The sequence below is a fragment of the Micropterus dolomieu genome, linkage group LG22 (assembly GCF_021292245.1).
Source record: "Micropterus dolomieu isolate WLL.071019.BEF.003 ecotype Adirondacks linkage group LG22, ASM2129224v1, whole genome shotgun sequence".
NCBI classification, from domain to species: Eukaryota; Metazoa; Chordata; class Actinopteri; order Centrarchiformes; family Centrarchidae; genus Micropterus; species Micropterus dolomieu.
In genome coordinates, this window is record NC_060171.1 from 5,391,670 (window position 1) to 5,404,724 (window position 13,055).

At 40.4% G+C, this 13,055-nt stretch overlaps 1 protein-coding gene across 3 annotated transcripts in view; it reads right to left on the reverse strand.

The window, feature by feature from the left end:
• The window catches only part of LOC123961888 (suppressor of tumorigenicity 7 protein homolog), a 66,946-nt gene extending 53,912 nt beyond the window's left edge, over positions 1–13,034 (reverse strand). Inside the window, exon 1 of one of the 3 annotated variants that reach the window (XM_046037667.1) lies at positions 12,742–13,034. The gene's annotated coding sequence lies outside the window, so the exon portion shown is untranslated. The remainder of the gene's footprint in view (positions 1–12,741) is intronic. The other 2 variants (XM_046037669.1, XM_046037670.1) reach the window with 2 other exon arrangements.
• Positions 13,035–13,055: the final 21 nt, after the last annotated feature.

The window sequence follows — 13,055 nt, forward strand, 5'->3', positions numbered from 1 at the left end:
ATAGTCATCCGACGACTCACAAACTTACAAAAACGAACTAACAAAATATATTTATATCTTTAGTTTTCTTCCTCTTTATCCTGTTTTTCTTCCTCATCCTCCATTTTTGCCCATATATTTTGCTGTAGAGCTGATCTTTCCCAGCAGTTTTTTGAAAATGTATTCATTTATAAAAATAAAACAAAAACAGCCAGGGCGGCCAGGACAGGACGTGAAAACAGGACATGTCCTGGGAAAACAGGACTGATGGTCACCCTACCATAGCTTCATATAAAATGTTAGTCTAGCAAACATTACAGGAGGAAAAACAGTTTCACTTACTCGCACATCCACTCGAAGTCAGAAAGTGGCCTGGCCTTCTTGCCAATGGCATGTAAAGTCCTAAACAGTAGCTTCATCTTCTTGCTGGTCTGCTCTCACATTGCCATTAGCGCTGTCACAGAAGTTTTCGAGAGTAGAGGCTCAGATTGAGCCAGAGACACAGACACGCAGGCAATGTGACACTTACTGTGTTCATGGTCACGAATGTTCTCAAGTTTCATCGTTTTATTTCCGATGACAAATGAGTTGTTTCTGTTTTTATCTTTAGCATACTGGCGACACACAGATCAACTCATCACGACCGCGTCAGAATCATATTGTAGCCAGCCTTTTGAAACTCCGTTCTCTCCAAACCTCCATTTCTCACAAAACTTTCTTTTTTTATGTAATTCGTCCCCCTCTTCGTCTGTGGGTTTTCGTTTTAAAGGTTGGCTCACTCCTGGTAAATGTCGCCACATAACAGCCAATAAGCGGCAGCTAGCTGCAGATCGGTGACTTTGCAGTTCGTACCGCGCTCTCTCCTTTCCACAAGCACTCGCGTGGCCGACGTTGCTATGCAACCATGAACAGAGGCGCGCTTGGAAAAACGGGCGGCCGGGCGCGTCTCAGTGTAAGAGTGTAAGTGAATGTCGTGATATTACTGATCATAGAAAGATTTTGCAGCGGTGCTGATGAATACATTGTAGGGAAAACACTGGTTATTACATTACTATTTTGGTATGAACATTCACCCGCCAGTGTGGCGGATAGCCTTTTGAAATTTACTCGCCAAACGGAAAATCTACCCGCATTTGGCGCTTGGCCGGTGTTAATTTCGGACCCTGGCTGAGTGTCTCCAAAACTCCAACGTTTCTGTTGAAAGGTCCAATAATTCTATTGTCGTTGATAAACAAGGTCTAAATAAGAGGAACTGATGCGGTGGAGGGTGAAGGACAAGCAAATAATACTAAAAACATTTATCTGCCAGCTGCAGTGAATGTTGCGGGGGAAGCAAGTGACAGAAAGGAGGTTAAAATCATTCATCTGCTTCATGTGGTGACATTAAAATTGTCTCTGTTCATCTTTTCTCTCCATACATTTATGAATGCATGATCTTTAAAAACCCTGTCTCATTACAATTAAAAAATGTAATTAAAATTTCCCTTTCAGAGGGTTATGACTAGGGTTGGGTACTGCTTAAAACTTTACGATACCAGTACCAAAACCAATACCCTTAAAGTGATACTGATACCAAGAGTACTTCATTTGCTACCTTGCATAAAATGCCACCTGTTGAAGCCATAGTAGTTGATTGGTAGCCTATTATTTTTATTGTAGTTATGGACAAGCAAGATTATCTATTTTATTTTTTTTTTTGTTTCAAATAACTGTTACATAAAAGTATTGGGAAATTGTATCAGCTCACTCCTCATCCTAATTAGTTCATCCTCTCAGGTAGTATTAGCTTATATGAGGAAAGACTACAGCTTGCGATTTTTTTATATTTGAATGAGAGAGGAGTGAAATAGTTTAGTGACCAATTGATATGTGTGTTGAAAGTAAACGACGAAAATTTTTTTGTTAACTTTTGAGCAATAAACTCAATTGAAAGATCTCCGCGAGTGCTTTTTCCTTTATTGGTGAGTTGCAAACCTCCTCCAAAAACAGTCACAAGTATAAAACGAGTAAGGATACTGTTTAAACAAGTCACTTAACCACACTAAAAAGACACAAACAGAGAGAGAGGCTGCACGTCCAGCCGATCAAACCAACTACAACTGATGCAGCCACAGGCTCTGTGAGTTAAATCTGCTGATCACTGCTGCACCACAGAAGCGTTTAATTGATGTGACCTAATGCAGCAATCAATCGGTGACAAGTGTGAATAGCAAATAAAAATGTACAGAGAAAGTGTTAAATGATACCGGATTTTTACAATCCTGTGACGGAGAACGAGAAAGTCTAAAATAGATTTTAGGAAAAGACCTCAAGATCTCAAAATCATGGCTGGTTTCCCCACTAAAGGTTTTTATCCGAGTTGACAAACCATCCAGCAAGAGGCATATTTGCTAGTGGTCAGATTTAGCATTCAACTGGTGGTTATTTTCCTGATCTGATGAGAATGAATTAACAGCACTTAAAGCCAGCTGGTGTGCAAAAAAATGGATTGTGTGCCAACCACATCCACCATGCAGCCAACAGCAGGGATTTTCAGAGGAACCAGACTCCAACCGCAAAACGAAGGTCGGTGAGACTTTGATTACCTCCACTGGGTCACAATTCAAACGCAGCGGCATCATTCAGCTAACTGGGTCAGGACCGCTGTGACTGTCACTGCAGAGACACCGACTGGTCAAAATGGGGAACTGTGGTTCTTTTAGACACTGAGAGCAGCTATTAATAGTCCACTGATGTATTGACAACCGATGAAATCAAATGAAAACAGTCTATTGGTCTTATACAGAGACAGAATTATTATGAATGTTAAAACAATCACCCAAACTGGATATAACCTATCTTTTACAGCTGAGACTGAAGACTATATTTCCTTCATAAAAACTGCATTGCAATTGCATTAGGTAAGTATCGGCCTGGCCACAGCATTCCCTCACCATCAATAAATGGTTTAAAAAAAGAAACCTACTGAAGTGAATGCACAAAGAAGAAAAACATTTGATTAGAGACAGGGGCAGTGGGCTGTCACTTCTTCTTCAGCAGTTCCTCTGAATGGCAGAACTAATCCGAATAGGTTCAGACAAGTTAAGCTCAGTCAGGGCAGATGATGCAGGAAGGATTCATTAATGTCTTTTAAATCTATATTCAGGATTCATGTGCTAAGCATTTATTCTTATTCCACCCGTGTCCTGCTTCAAACTCACACAAGATTATTTTAAAGATTATTTTTGAGCTTTTGGGGCCTTTTTTTTGAAAGGACAACTGAAGGGAGACAGGAAAGGAACATGATGATCAGGAAAGGGCTTGCGTTCTACCAGGCGAGCTAACGGATGTTTACACTCACACAGTTAATGTGGTATCATACTAAAATCTAATTTGAATGTGTTGATAGGAAAGAGTCATCTCGTCTTTCTCAGGGTTCTACAGTGCGACCATTTTGCTCGCATATGCCCCTAAAAATCGATACATGCGAACAGGAAAAATGATTTACAAGCACAATGTGCAAGTAACTACAACCTACCATAATCCACCCTATCCCGCCGCATCACGCTGCTCGTTGAAAACAATTCACAAACATTTACCTTTTTATCTAATGTAATAATATTACACCAATTTAAACTAGTTTCTCCTCCATGTTGTGGAAACAGCCTCACAGGATGCTACTGTGATCCTTCTACCCGCCTCCTGCGTGCAACACGTTCCCCTTGTTCTGTTTTACATCTGTTTAACTAAAGTTATTGTAATACTGTTCAGTAGTCTTATTTACATTAGTTGTTGCTTAGGTTGTGTGGGTGCTGCTGGTGTTACAGTAAATGAGTGATTTTAAATGCTGTTTTCAATGTGTCAGATTTTCAAAACATCTGCTTCAATATTTTAAAAAGCTTTAACAAAATTTTAAGGCCAGTGCCGAGTGTACAGATACCAGGGTCTTCACTTCCATAGTCCTCCAATGGTTTCACACAACAGTTGAACACAAGGAGAAGGAAGCTGTAATAACAATACCAGGGTTAGTTATCCTCTTCCTCCTTTATAAACTGTAACTTTCTGCACAGCCAGAGCTTGTGTTGTATTTTTTCAACAACTCCCAAACTCAACGTTCTGGTAAAGAAGGAATGACCTCCAGTGGCAGTGAACGTACTGGCATTTCATTAACTGTAATGATTGTCCTTACCCATTCATGCCTGTCCAGTGCAACCAGTGTTTCCTTGCTGCCAATAGAAAGTTCCACTTGTACAACTAGGGTTTTGATCCTTTGTGCACATCTGACACTATTTCCAGTGCACCAAATGATAACATAAAGAAGTAAAACAGACTTCTGTCTACCTGCTAATACTTGAATTAATACGACCTTCGATTTAATTATTAGGAGAAACATCTATCATATTTACCAGATCTTCTACCTAAAAAAGGAGCAATTGTGGTCACACAGTTAGATATTTAGTTTGGGGAAGTACAAACCGACTGACTGATTTGTCCGTGTTCAGTAACCGATATTCTCTTTTTCCCTCCTATTTTCTCTGTATATTTTACTGTCTGCTCAACTATTAAAAATGTACTGTACTAAGAAGAGAGCCCACTGTTGAACCAGAAAACTAGTGAGTAATACTGATCCATCCTGCAGCGTTGCTCAGATTTAATTGCAAAGAGCCTGAGATAATGGACTAGAAGTAAAGTTTCCGTACAGATAAGACATGAACTTCAATGTCCCAAAGTGTGACTACACGTGGAAGTTTGAAAGAGGATGGACACCGTACCAGCAGCAGACAAAAAGTGTAAACACCAGCTACAAGATAGAAAATAACTTAAAGTTAAAGATGAAATATAGTGCTATTATAAAAGTTTACTTTCACTAATTATGATGAGATGTAACAGAACATACCTGATGATTACTTCAGGCAGTCTGTGTCTCGTATTACCATAGATTGTATAAAAGAAGTGGACATAGCTACCGTGACATCACCCATTGGTTTGTGGCCTACCATTCTGAAGCCTCGCGTTTGGCATTTTGGCCAATGCCACCTTGGTTTTGTGGAACCAGAAGTGACAATATTTGGACGAGAGGGTGGAGCTGGGGAGGGATACACATTGCTATGCCTGACAGGTCGCCGTGGTAGAAACTTGTCAATCACAAGGTGGCCACACACTAAAGAATACCCTGCTTTATCATCGATTTGACTCCAAATGGGACCATAATTTACAAGAGAACATCATGCTGTTTTGAAGAAGACTTGAAACTAGCAGATGAGACCGAACTCAATAGGAAGGTGTTTAATGAGGTAATAAATCAAGTGAGAAGTAGGCTCACTTTGTCATAGACCTCTATACAATCAGACTTCTTTTTGCAACCCCCTGCTGGCCATTAGAAAGAATACAGGTTTAATGTAGGCATTTCCACTTTACTTTTCAGGCCTGGAGGGACCCGCTTGGGTGTTATGCAGCTTGTTATTTTTATCATATAGTTTGCATATATTCAAATATGTGCATTGTGCAAGTATTTAAATATAGGCCATTGAATATGTCATTCATCAAACTGTCTCTGTATGCAAAGTAGGAAGCCAAGACGAGGAGTAGAGAAATAACAACCACTTGGCTGTGGCTGTTTGATTGTTTGATTAACTAATCTCTTTGGCAGTAACAAACCATTGTACTGAGTTTACTTTCCATTTTTCTACTGGGGCCATAATCTAAAGTTATTGTATTGTTGTGGGGGAGCTACAAAGGTTATCCTATTTAACTTTATTTTTGATCTATTATTAAATTTTTGTTTAGCCAGTCATGTTGCAAAATTGCGTCCGCATTAGGTACAGAAAAGCCAACCCCCAGCTCCTAGTCTCATCGTAACTTATAAATGGTGAAAGAAATTGGCACAACAAAGTGCGTCTGTGAATGTAAAGGGTAAGAGGTATGCTTTGGTCATATTAGTTCCGAAATGTTTAGCTGGTTAACAGTGAAAGTGTTTTATCAAGCACCATATCCTGCAGACAAAGAGGCTATTTTGTTGCACTGCTGATAAGATCAAAATGTACAGCACACACATATTGTGAAACACTTCACTGCATCGTGGCAATTTTTTTCATTACCTAAAAACACACAACACATTCAGACAACACTGATAAAATATTATAAATAATGAGATTATTATTATAAGATCATTAGACATCTTCCTCTTACTTAGCTTCAGTCCCTTGTGCACAGTTCACATCTCATCAAGCTTAAAAAAAAAAAATCCTTTCCAAGTCTCAAAGTCTCTAAGCTTCTCTTTATCTACCTCTCATCCTTCAGGACTTCTATTGATTCAGTAAGGGGAATCCATCATGGATAGCGGCCTTTACCTGGATTCACCTCATCACTGTACTTCACTAGCCGAGTGTCTCTGGCATTTTGTACAGTCAGGGTGCCCACGTAGCAGCCTTGACCTTTCCCTCACAAAGCCAAAGACTTCACTGACATAGCGGGTCCTTCAGATATTAGAGAGCCAGCTGTGAGGGCTTTGGAGTGTTAGCCTTGAATTACCACTCTGGCTGCTTCAAGGTACAAAGGTCCGAAGCGTGATCCAGGCTTTCTGATGTGGACGGGTACAGCTGATTCAATGCAGACAAAAAGTGGATGAAAAACAGACTCTGATTCTGGACTTCCAGGCAGAGCAGTATGCCCTGTCAAAGGTAGGGCAAACATTTCTGGGTTAGATCGCGTTACCAAAGCAGTGCCCAGTTTCTAAAAAAAGACTCCTGACCGGTCTGCTCTAGCTTTGTGGTGAATGAGTGCTGTGTGTGTCACATCATTTCACTAACTCAGAGGTTTTCGTTTTGTTCTTCAATGTTTCCCACATTTTTGACTGGATTGTAACACTTAAGTCTTAAATGTTTGTCTTACTGCAGTCAAAAAAAATACGCCTGTACTTTTTCGGGTTTATTTGTGTATTTTCAAAGACCATTCCTTGTTTCCAGTGCTGTGGAATGACTAGGGATGGGGATCGTTACTTTTATTTTAATACCCTTATTGAGACTGCTTAACAATCCGATTCTTTATCGATACCACTATCGATACTTTACTATTATTTAGTGATGGTTATTTGGTAAGACCAGTCCCAACGGGCATGAGTTAGGTCCGCACGGTATGAGGAAAATATTCAATGTGTGATAACGTTATATATTATATATAGATATGACATATCACTTGCGATAAATAAACATATATTGAAGTGTACATATTAACTGCCTGGTTGTTTTGAATTTAATACTTTAAATACAGCTAAATGTTGTTTCTAGAGCAGCAACATTAATGTTTACAACAGCAAAGTAACGTTAACTCAACTTTATTATCTGACATCACAAGTAGTGAGAGTGATGTTTAGAAAGAACAACATCAGTCTGTATCAGTCCCTCCTCGTCTCTCCTGGCTGCAGGTAACGTTACCAGGTAGAAGGAGGAGCGGCTGGTTTGTCTCAGCCAGAGTTTTTAAGACAACAGACCAGTCTATGCTCCAGACAGACAGCTTTCTATTTAGCTTGTTTTTAACATTTGGCTAATGCCAAGCTAGCGTTGTAATAAAACATTCAGGATGAGATACTGAGGACAGAGAGGTTTAAATTAACCCTTTCTACATGTTTAACGTTACCTTACAGACAGGTGTATTGATAAAGTACTGTCTTTTTACTTGCGAAGGTTTTATTGCACGTACTTACAGTAACAAGCGTGGCTGTCATCAACTAACGTTACAGTAGTTTGGAGCTAACTTAACCCTCACCGTGTTCCACCGCCACGGCGCAGCCTCTCGCTCTGCTGCCGCTGTGTGTGTGTGTGCGCGCACATGTAGGAGAGACTGCAGCCTGATGACTTTCTTATTCATTGCGTTTCAAATTCAATCAGATTGGACTCTCGAGTCATAACGTTACATCATAGTAACCGCAAGTCTCGACAGCAGTATCGATAAGCTCGAACCTTATTGATTTTCAGGTTTTGATCCCTAGGAATGACGTTATTCAGAGGCTTCACTGCCCGATCCCAGGCTGACGGTATTGGAATCTTTTTGCAGTAAAAAGTCTGCAGGAAAATGTCCAGCCTGCAAAGAGATGATTTTTGATGCATGAATTAATTCTCTGGGCAATATGAAGTCTGAGAAAAAGGCCCTGTAGAATCTAAACCCAGATAAATGTTATCATCAGTGGTCTTTCAAGGCAGGGCCTGCCACAAACTGGTCCATAAATCTCTTATAAAATGCTCTAACCTTTTGAATGTTATAGCTGTGCATCAAATTATAATGCCTATTCCAGACGTGATCATTTTCGACAACTGTGCCACAAACAGCTTATTGCAAAGTTTAGGAATCTGCATAAAAAAATCTTTAAGCTCCATTTACTTGAACCTCAAACTTGCAAATTCAATGTGATCTTCAAGTAATTGAGAAGAGATGCAAATGCTGGCATGAGAATTTGGTAGATGGATGGATCATTTCCGCAACACAAGCTCTGCACTGCAGAATGCATACAGGGCCTGGTGAGGCAGATCGCTCAGGACTTCAAAACCAACCTGAGTTCCAGAGCCCCGTTGTCATGGCTCTGCGATTTGGATATTGCACTTGGCCATATTGCGAATTTGATAATGTTTTGAATAATTGTTCAGCCCTAGTATGTTCTAGTCAATTTTGTGTTTTGACCATTTGTGAACTGCATATTTGTTTACCATGCTTTGGGGGTGTGACTTTTTTGTCATCACCAATCACATCCATACAACCAATAAGTTTATGATTAAATTGTTTACTAGAGCACCCAATTGTTTACAAATGTACAAAGTTCTTCATAGATCATAGGCATATTAATTTTGCTCTTCAAGAGCACTAGATGAATGCATTTTACTTTAAAATGTACAACATTTTCTGCTCTCCCGGACCCTCCTAGAGGGTCCACCACAGTCTTCCAAAACCCTGAGGGAAACACTGCGTTTAGGGATGTAGACAATGGTAAACACAATCAGCTGAAGTTCAAACCAAGCAAAGTGTATCAACAGTTCAGGCTTGTAGCATCATTTACACACCAGTCTACCTGAGTATTTATGCCAACCATGTCATTCCCTTTATGACCACAGTGTAGCTTTTATTTGTTGAACATGACAATGAGTTCACTCTACTCAAAAGGCATCCACAGTGGAACCCGGTCCAACCCGGTACTAGAAAGATGTACCTAACAAAGTGGCCAGTGAGATACTCTATTACTTTGTCTTCATCACATGAATGATGGTTAGAATATATAAATAAGGTAACCAGAAATGACATCACTGTGATAACAGCAAGATAGTTGAAAACATTTGATGATTAAAGCACTAAACAAGTACTCAACAAGAGTTCTGTATGCTAAAATCACATGGGAATATAGACTTAATCAATACCATCTTTCAAACTGTTTGGCTTCAAACTATGTGGCTCTTAAGCTACTGGTACTGTAGTTTCCTGACAACCAAAAAAACAAATGAACACAATAAATGTATAATTTTTTCACATGATTTTATATTTAGTCATCCAAGAACTAAAACCTGCGTTCCGCTTGGCTAAACATAGACACAAGGTTACAGCTACGCCTTTTTAGCAGTTACACTGACTGAAGAAAAAAGCAGTGGTAGGGTTTAATAACAATGTTCCTCACGGATATTCAACAACCGCACAGGAAGATACCAATTTAAAGTGGATACCCCATAAATATTTTATTAACACACAGACGCCACCCAACTGAACATGTTGGATGTAAGTAAAGGATACAAGTCTTACTTTATTCCCTAAAGCCTAGTTCACACTACACAATTTTTAGCCCGATTTGCCGCTTGGCAAGCTCGTCAACTGTCAGGCTGCCGGGGGGTAAATCAGCGGTTGATCGGTGGTCGCCAGGTGTTATTTGTGAACTGCAATAGGACGCATCAAAACAGCTCCCCGACACATTTCCGACGTCTGCCAGATATCTAACCTGCCAAATATCTGGAGGAGTCGGCCGACTCAACATGTACATCCAGCCAATGAGAGCAGGCATCTGACAGAGCAAGCAGCTACTTTTTCACTGCAAAACACTTTTTACTCACCTCCAGCTCTCTCTGTAGCTCAGACAATCTCTGCTACCTGCGTGTGCTAATCCATTCTTTCACCCAGATTCTTTGTCTTTATAATTGCTATCTTTATGATAACAAACAACAGCTGTTTTGTGTGTAGGTTTGCGTCATTTCCCGTTTCACATTTCATCTGTTTTCTTGACAAAACATGCTTTGGAGACCATCGTCAGGTGACACAGCCGATGTCAGCTCGTGTAGTGTGTGACCCCCTGTCACCGATCAGCCAGAACTACTTCAAGACTCCCGTCACAAGACGGCAAGTTGTGTAGTGTGAACGGTCATCGGCCGACGCTTAAAGTCGTGTAGTCTGCATGAGGCATTAGTGGTTTCCATCTCTCTCCTGCTGTTAAATTAAAGCTATTGCTTTTGTCACCTTAGGTGTAGGCCTACAACATGACCAGGCAAGTTACCAAAAGCCATTCTGGGAAGTGCAAGAAACCACTAACTAAATGAAAATGGAAAAGTGGATCATGTAATACACTGCTGATAGTTTTGAGGGGAATCCCAGTTCATATAACACATTCATCATGGTAAAGGGGGAAAGGAGAACTGGTGTTATTCAGGAAGAGGAAGTGAGAGTCTGTTACCAATTTAAGACGTTACACCCTCAGTTAAAAATCCATCACAAAAGGCCAGGCACAGCGCAACATCCCACTATGAAGTTACCTGCTATAATATCTGCAGCAGATAGTGACTGCCTGCATGTCATTAGTCAAATCTGAAACTATACAAACCAAGATCAAAAACGCTATATTGTTTTAATGATGTGGCAGCTTGAAAATAATAATGTGTATTTGTCCATCCAAATCTAGATACACATTAGTCTAAACAGATCAGAAGTGCAAAATGTGGCATATCAGCAGTAGTAACATGTTCATTTGACTATGAAAATCTGCTGCTGTTGTTCATAGTGTCAAAAATTTACATTTTCCCTCACCAGCAGATGACCCTGCAAGAAAAACATTTACCTGCTAAAAAAAACGTATGAATGTTTTTGACAGGGCTTTACCATCCTGCTTGTTTTCAGTGCTATACTGTGCATATAATTTGACTTGATTTGTTTATTGAAAACTTACTACTACAATGGATAAAGTTTCCAATGTTTTTTCCCCCACACGCGAGTTTGTCTATTGCCAGGAAATTGCTAATGATAATAATGATGCATGCTGTTAGAAGGCAATATTATTAAAATTATAAGTCAGTGACAATATGCATCAGGGTTTGGAGCAATTTAATAATAACTTTTGAAGAAATAAAATCATCAACATAATCTTCTTTGCTTTGCCAGGTTTATCTAGAAAGTGTGGGGTTTGACTGACCGTCAATTCAGAAGGCACAAGCAGCATGTTAACACCTTTACAAGAAGTGACATGTTAAACCTGCCACGTAAACCTCTTACAGCCATGCCTTTGGTTATGACTTTTCAGTTCCAACACACACACACACGCACAGAGAAATCAACTGGCCTATGTGTGCCTAAAGGTTCTCCTGCCCTCTCTGGTTAGAGCCAGCTGGCTTTCTGAAAGAGCACATTCTTCCATCTGCTGCTCAGCACAGTCACAGGAAACTCATCACTGGCTTCTATGAGCAAAGGGGAGACACATAATGCCAACTAGACCACTGAGCCAACACTGGATGCTCAGCAGAGGTAAACACTTCAGGTCCACAAGGCTAACAAGCAGCAATAAACTTAGGGATATAAGTTGGGGCATACATTTCTTTACTACTGTTGAGTTTGCTTAAAATGAGAAGCTGGAGGTCACTGCCCGTGGAGTAAGGATGCATAAGGCATAGTTCACCCCAGACAAACTCAAAAAGATGGACCAGAACCATCTGATCAATGCGAAGTGGGAACGCTCACTCATAAGTTAAGGCACTTAACGAACTGAAAGGTGAGGAAGCCCTCCTGCTTCCTTCCTTTTAAGCATGGAAAATGCCACCTTCATCCTCAGGGACCTAGACCAGGATACAAGAGCCTTCCTAGACTCGCAGATACTTCTAGCAGAGCTAAAAATATGTCAACCAATCTATGATATCCCCTGCCTACAGTCTCTATCCGGACTAGGCACCTGACTGTATATGTATCAATCTATCTAGAATCAACCCCAGGGGTGCTGACATGTGTGCTCCCCCTTACCCCTCCCTCTATGTCATTGTTGTGGATCCTGTAGTTTTTGCTGTCCCATTTTCAAGTCCCTTTATTTAACATTACGATGATAAATTGCAGAAAAAGTGTTGTGCGCTTAGAAAATATAAATCTTGAATATCAAGTGTTTCAAACAGATAAGCATGGAGTAATAACACCGAGCACGATTGCCATTGTAAACTCTAGAGTGCCACATAAGAGATAATGCATTGACTCATGACAGAGACCATTAAAAACAATCCAAAGCTCTGCTCTCTTGAGTTGGCATATGGTGTTATAGAGGGAAACCAATTATTACATGGCAGCTCGGGAACATCCCATTGATGCACTGTTATTTAACTGTGCATTTAACATTAGACACGCACGTCGCCAAGCATGAGGATTTCCATTTAAACCCAGCTAAGCGTTAGCCTCTCATTCTGCTAGCTAAGTGCTAACAAGAGCTGGCTAACGTTCTGCAAAACATAAAAACTTTTTTTTTTTTTTTTAAAGTGGAGGCACCGTGAGTGACAGCGTTTGCGAGCTTACCTCAATTTGTGTAAGTGTGAAAGCCAGTTAAATCCTTATTCGTAGCTAGCATTTCTTCTCAGCGGCAGTTCAACATGTGTGTAGTAGACAGCAGCAGCGGACCGAGTGTGGACGTGTCTTACAAGCAGGTCTGGAAAGCTAACGTTAGCTCACAGTCCCCAGTTAGCCACCGGCTCGCTAACACTGGGCAGTTAACGGCAACTCCCGCCGCCTCGAGGTGTCGCTGTCACTGATTTGCCTGCATCTCAAGGCAAGCGCAACCAAAAGCCACTCAAAATGGATCATATGATATATTTTCATAATGTTTAGCTATA